Source organism: Hesperophylax consimilis, chromosome 5 (assembly GCF_061612785.1).
Source record: "Hesperophylax consimilis isolate HC1 chromosome 5, BYU_Hcon_1.0, whole genome shotgun sequence".
Taxonomy (NCBI): Eukaryota; Metazoa; Arthropoda; class Insecta; order Trichoptera; family Limnephilidae; genus Hesperophylax; species Hesperophylax consimilis.
The window spans coordinates 13,153,742-13,161,013 of NC_142840.1; positions in this window are offsets into that span (position 1 = coordinate 13,153,742).

Sequence of the window (7,272 nt, forward strand, 5' to 3'; positions counted from 1 at the left end):
AAAAGACTTATCTAAAATATACTCGATTATTTCAAAGGTCAAGATGTATTCTACTCGCAGTATTTAATTAAAGCATCTGAAACATTTCTAGGCGATCAAATTTTCAAACAAAAAACACATGATTTTGCATTACTACGTATGGCGTCGCCTTAAATACATACATTTACCTGTTCTCAGCCTGGCGTGCTTTCGTGATAATGAAATAAATTCGTTAAAAAAGAAGTTAGTGCTTTATATTACCAACATTATAAAATCGATATTTCGATCGATACTGGCATCAATTAATGAAATGTGTTGTACATATCTACATGTACTTTCAGGGAATGCGTGTTAGATTTTATCTTTGATACTTCTAAAGTAGGTAGGTACTTGCAATAAAAAATTATCACAATGCATTCTTGATATTATATTAAAGCAGTTAGCAGTGCATTATTGTTTACTCGTTCAAGTAGCCTAGTGCTTCCATAATATTTACTCGTAGGTCGTGGAAAAATAAAATAGGTCATTCGTGGAATAGTAAAGTAGGTACCCGAGGTATTTATGATATTATAGTATGATCCTGTGTAAATACAAGCTTTCACTACCAGATGCTATGAAAGCTTTGAATAACAAAATAAGTATAAAAAATGGAATACCTATATCATCTAAATTTCTCAATAAATTAACCCCCCCTCCCCCTTAAATTAACAGGTGTAACAACCTTTTTTATTTTTAAACGTTTTTTTCATATCTTTTCATACCCTACTGAAAGTAACAATCAAACCTAGTGAATTAGAACCACGTTTTTTTCGATTGTCGCGACATTTTATTAAAAAATCTTTTTCCATATTTTCAGATGGTAAAAATTGGACTTGTGAAGTACCTACATACTAATTTGTACCACCCAAACTCATACTTATATCGATGAGTCGTACATGAACGATCCGCACAATTGAGCTCTAGCTCTTTTAGACAATTATTGAACTATTGCTCTTTTTTATCAGGACAAATTTTAGAAAAATAGAATTAATATAATTTTGATTGTTATTATATACTTACAGACGTGAACGGCTCCTGACAGTCCGACATCTGGACTTGTACATGTGCACCTACACCTACTAACTACTTAGCATCTTATTTTTCTCGTGGCGGCGTACCGGTACCAAGAGTCAAACGATGAAACGATCATTCATTCGCTTGCGCTGGGAGCTGGGAGCCGTATCGGGGGAGCCGTATCGGGCGAGGGCAGTATTCTAATCGCTCATACGCTTTGAGCTTAAGGCTCCCGTTAAATTGAGCCTTCGTTCAATTGAGCCGTCGTTCAATTGAGCCGTCATTCAATTGAGCCGTCGTTCAATTGAGCCGTAGTTCAACTGAGCCGTCGTTAAATTGAGCCGTCGTTCTAAAATATTAAACGGGTACCGTGGCTCCCGCTCTATTACTATGAAGTACCAACAAAAAACTCCCCAGTTAAAAAAATAATACACATTTATTTTATTTACAAAATATATTTTTTTATGAAATTAAAATTTTTTTTTGAAAATCGTGCTGAAATGATTAGTATATTATACCTACTGATTTAATGCTAGGCGCAGTGAGATTATTGTGAATTATTTCTTGTAGCTTTTTTGGTGTGGCAATTCTAAAAGCTAATCCTGCAATCCTTTAAAGTTCCTACCCAACTACCAGCGTAAATCCACTCAAAAAAGAAGATACTGAAAAAACATATTTTTATTATTTTATGGTCGTTTTCCTGCCCTACCTGTCGTAGCAAAATCATCTCGACCCAAAACCATGGCTTCCTGCTATTTACATAGGGTATTCATACAGGGTGTTCATGTTCAGTGACGTATTTGACTAACTATAACCAGTGATTCTTGAGTTTATTTGGTGTGAAAAATGAACATTGCATTTTGGTCTCCGGTGAATTTAAAAAAAATATATTTTTCAAAAAAGTTTAAAAGTCAGTGGGTATTTAACAGTTACGGTCGGGAGGGGTATCGACGTGGGGGACGACATGTGAAAGAATTTTTATTTTGTTTGAATTTGAGAAAAAAATAATAAAATTAGGTAATATTTTACCAAAGATTTCATTTTAGACCTTTAACTTCAAATAAGGTCTGGAATCGATGGTTACTGTTTGTCAGGTACGTTCCTTAACACCCTTTGTATAATCATTTTACTAGCCATTCTATCTAATAGTATCTACAATTATCATATTTTTTGAACAAAATATTATTACTTAAAATATAAATATAATATGTACAGCGGAAAAAACATAATTGGTTTTATTTTGGCTATATACTATACATCTACAAACGGAATAATGATAACTGTCGATTTCCAGAAATGAATAAATAAATAAGTTTTTAAAACGTCACTGGTTATTCATAATATCAACAATTTTTGTAAAACTGAATGTTTTAACGAACAAAAAAATGTAGAATGTCTTATATCATTATGTAATTTTATAGGGGAATTTTCTAATCTATTTAAATTTATATAAAGTGTGATTTTTATACAAATTTACAGTTTGACATGGTTACAGATTTTCATGGCCTGAAGAATTATCGTGATTTATTTTTGGGATATTATGTCGTTTTGCGCTACTTTCATAAGCACTCACTTCACCACAATTGTGTGCTTACATATACGATTACACATCAGTCCTGAAGTTGGACACTGTAACGCTGTCCGAAACGTTTGTTAAAGAAGGAGATAGCGCAACACGGCATAATACCCCAAAAATAAATCACGATAAAATCTACAGTTTTTTCGAATTGAATTTCGAATTTTGCACACTTGAACTTCAAAAGGAGAGATTGAAACCCCCCCCCCCCGAACTCCTTTTTCCACCCCTAAAAGTAGAATTTTGATGAAATTGATTTAAAAAAAATATTTTTTTGCGCACTTGAAATTCAAAGTAATACGGATATTACATAAATAAATTGCAGGCCAATTTAATTCAGTGTCCTGGCCGAGGTTGAGGTGGTATTGGTCGTAGCTGGCAATGGCGTATTCCCAGAGCAGAGCACGACAGGAAGTGTTGTGTGGTTGTTATGAACGCAATTATGTTTTAGCGAAATAATCATCAAATCCGTTTCGCCATTGTTCCTCAATGGAGATGGCCTCGGCGACAGACTGGTTCAGAAGTCGCCGAACGAAATTAAATAATATCAATCGTTAGGTAAGAAGAAATTATTTAGACATTGCTGAATTATTTGGAATGGAGAAGAATTTATTTAGTGCCAACAATCTTTCTAAGATTTGTTTTAAGTACTTACGTAAAACTTGAAATATGTTTTCATATGTTTGCAATGGCAACATTTTTGGAATCACTTCAAAGATTTTTTCCCTTTTCAGTGGTTGTCGTTTACGGCGATGCACTACGTCGTGTAACATTTGGGATATAGCCGCGAACAATAACACTCCTTATTTAGATGGCGATAAGGTTTAGATCACCTCTTAACATCAGCCGCCTGTTTTGATTTAAGGGTGTTTTGTTTTTTTTTTTAGAAGTTCAGGCACAAATATTTAAATGTTTTACGATAATTTTCTAATGAACTAAATTAACCGCATTACACTATAAAAATATAAACGACAATGTGTTCGTAATGACGATCATTTGAACTGTAAAGCAGTTTTCATAGGCCTGATGCTTTAATTTTTCTGGACTTGTAAAAAGATTTCTCAAAAAAACCCTCGATCATTTCAAAGGTTTAAGTGTGTTCTACTCGCAGTGTTTAATTAAAGCATCTAAAAATATTTCTAAGCGATCAAACCAAACATAGCTAACTTCTTAACTATATTGCCTACACACTCTATAACTCTCTTTCAGATTAATATTTTTTTTTAAAAGAAAGACAAACATTCCCGGGTTACGAATAGCCTGACAATATTTGAAAATCTCCTACTACCACCACAGAAAGCTTAAAATGTTGCTTGTGTTGTGATGGAGGACTTAGCCAGCCGAGGAATTGAACACACTACGCCTGGGTGTGACCCAAACGCGATGTCAACTCGGCCACCGACCGGTCAGATATGTATAAAAACAGCCAGCACATACAAAAAACCCTTTTGTACCGTACCGTGTATATCTCTGTCAGTTTCATTTTTTTGTTGTTTTTTCTTGTTTGTTTTACTTAACCTCCCTTTTTCTATTTTTATACTATTTTGTATGTGAAACTAATAATTTTGATGTCAAAATAGCAATGTAAAATTGTTACTATTAACTCCCACCTATGAATTGTAAGTTCCTCCCGTCCTACAATGAGTTTTGTAACTCATCAGGATTGCTCTTGCAAGAAATATAAATAATAAAAAAACTCCATATATATCTAACTATACTGCATTAAAATAAGTATAAGGATAAGTTTATTGCCAGGTTTCAATTTCTAACAACTAATACTGCTTATGTGATATTTTGGGCTTATGAATATAATTTTAAAAAAATATATATTTGAACGTGTTCCAGTTTTTTTTACTGCACAATAATAAAAGCACAGGAGTTGGTTTTGAAAGATGGGAAATAGTATTACATTGTGGCATCACATAATAAATGTATTTTTAAGGGTAGCTACCTATCAATTTTATTGAAGTCAGAAAAGATTTTGATTGTAATAAAACATGTTTACCGAAACCACACACCAATATTAGATATATGTCCTAATATAATCTTATGTACATATTATTTTACATTCTATGTAATAAATAAAACTGACTAACTTACTAACTAACAATCACGCCGTTTACTCGCAGGGGTAGGCACGTAGGACGGACCGCCAAACAACTCGGTGTTGGTGTACACTTCTTGCTTCATTCACATTTATACATCGTCTCATACACATTCGGTACGTTCATACGTATCTGGTTCACTTGATCGTGCCATGTTTTCTTTGGGCGCCCCAACTTCTCAAATCAAATTTGAGTCAAATATTGTCATTACACTCCGTTCTTCGTTACATGCCCAAACCATTTGAAAGTCCCTTTATTAATTTTATTTATTAATCTTATATCCGCCTAGCATTCTTTGCGGATCTCCACATTTCTCACCCGATCATATATGGTTTTGCCGCTAATACGCCTCAGGGATCTCATTTCTACATAATTCAGGTTACTTTCATCACTCCTCTGCCAGTTCCATGCCTTACTGGCATACATCAGGATAGGTACTAGCACTCCGTTGTGGACTGCTAGCTTCGCTTCTTTGGACATTTTTTTGTCAGCGCCAACCGCGTTCAGTCCTCCATTAATGAAGTTACCTGCATTTACCCTTCTTTCAATATCTTATCTTATCAAATAAAACTGAAAAATGTTTTTTAAAAACAAAATACTACAACCATTGCGAGAGACGACGGTTTGAGGTCAGAAGATATTTTGAATAAAAGTCATCCGCAAACTTGGGGCTAATAAAATTTGCTAAAAGTTTTGAAAACACGTAAATAAATTTGCAGAAATACACCAAATTTGTGGTTTATTTTTCTTCTTATGATGCAACAGAACAATGATAAAATAGAAAACTGATAAATTAGAACAATTATAGAACAAATCAATGTTAATAAACAGTGAAAATAATAGAAAAGTGTTAATAAATTAATTAACTCCTTCGTAGATAGACACTCAACCCAATTATAACAAATTATTATAAGCATTAATTACTCGCCTGAAATAATATTTGACAAGTAAAATAATATTTCACCAACAAATGTAGATATAATATATCTCGACGCCATATTGTGGGAAATTCGGCACTAACAAAGCCTTTCCTACAAAAAATATAATAATCAGTAATTCCCGTCGGCGGCATTTATTTTTACTCGGGAGATGTTTTCAATTTGTATGGATATTTCAGGCGAGTGATTAATGCTTATAATAATTTGTTATCCTTTGTGCTATGCATAAAAACCTTGTCTTATAAACATTAGTTTATCATTAAAAAATAACAACCCAATAAAGTAGTTTCCGTTCCAAAAAAAGTAATATAAATCATTCCATAAATAATATCCCATCTATTATCTCCGCGATGAGGCGAGCGGGGGTATCTCGTTTCTTCAGCTGGTTTCTTTGGCTAGCTATTCATTTTAAATTTTCACGGTCGCAATGAAGAACCTTAAAAATGTATTATTTTTAAGGAATCCTCATATTTCCCTTTCTTTAACCAAGATACTCTGAATTAGTGATGAGCAACCCGCGGCCCGCGAGCCTTTTCGTACTCCCCACTTAGCAAAACATAATATCAAAAAATTTGGCCGTAAACAATATTTAATGGTTTCTGTTTTAAAAAGGTTGAGCAGTCTTTATAATAAGATTTTTCTTACATATTTTTGTACAGCATTTTCGCAGCGCAGCGCTTTTCTTGTTGAAATACACGTTTGATGTATTTTAAAGGTTTCTGTTTTATCAAATACCAAAGTTTTCTTGACTAAACTTCCCGAATGAAAAAATCGTCGGTTGTCTAAAACTGCAAGTTGATTTTTTTTATAGGTTCTTTCGGAATGATAAAAATGGGTAGCACTTATTGGTTTGGCCTTGGAGATATAAAATTTCGTAAGTACTTCAAAACAATAAACCATTCTTCACAATTTTATGCCCCTACTTATCTAATAGTTCTCTTTTTAAAAAAATTCGTACTAATAAAACATTGGACGCAACCTTCCATGATCCTTTAAATCCATAAAAAAAAACATTTAAGCTCGTGTGAAATTCGAAAATTATCTTAATTCGTTCGTATAAAAACAATCTTCATATTTCACTAAGTTCCTATACTTACTAGAAGGACCTATTATTCTGTTTATTCGCTGCAGCTGCAGAGTTTTAATTATTTTAACTAATTTGGCAGCCATTAAGAGGACGATTAGACCAATCTTTAATTACATCTAATAAAAAATTTAGAGACCTACACACGTATTGCATTTTAATTACCACGCTATCAGTTGGTAGGTACTATATATATATATACCATGGTAGGTCCTATTCTTTTTTGCTAATGCGAATGATCGCCTCTATTATTTACTTGAAATCATAATATTCTTCCAAGGCATAAACCATAGACCAAAAAAGGAAGCATAAATAAATTCAAAATCAAATATCGATCTTATCTTAAACCATAGATTATTTATGTTTTATTGAATACGCTCTTCACGAATTTAAATACAGGAAACATAAATATGGAACAATAGTCGGCGAAAAAATAAATATGAATTTTAGTAGCGATTACAAGAACGATTCCACTTTTTTATGCGTATCCTTCGTAAATTATTTCTTGGCATAAGAAAATACCCGCGTATTATTATT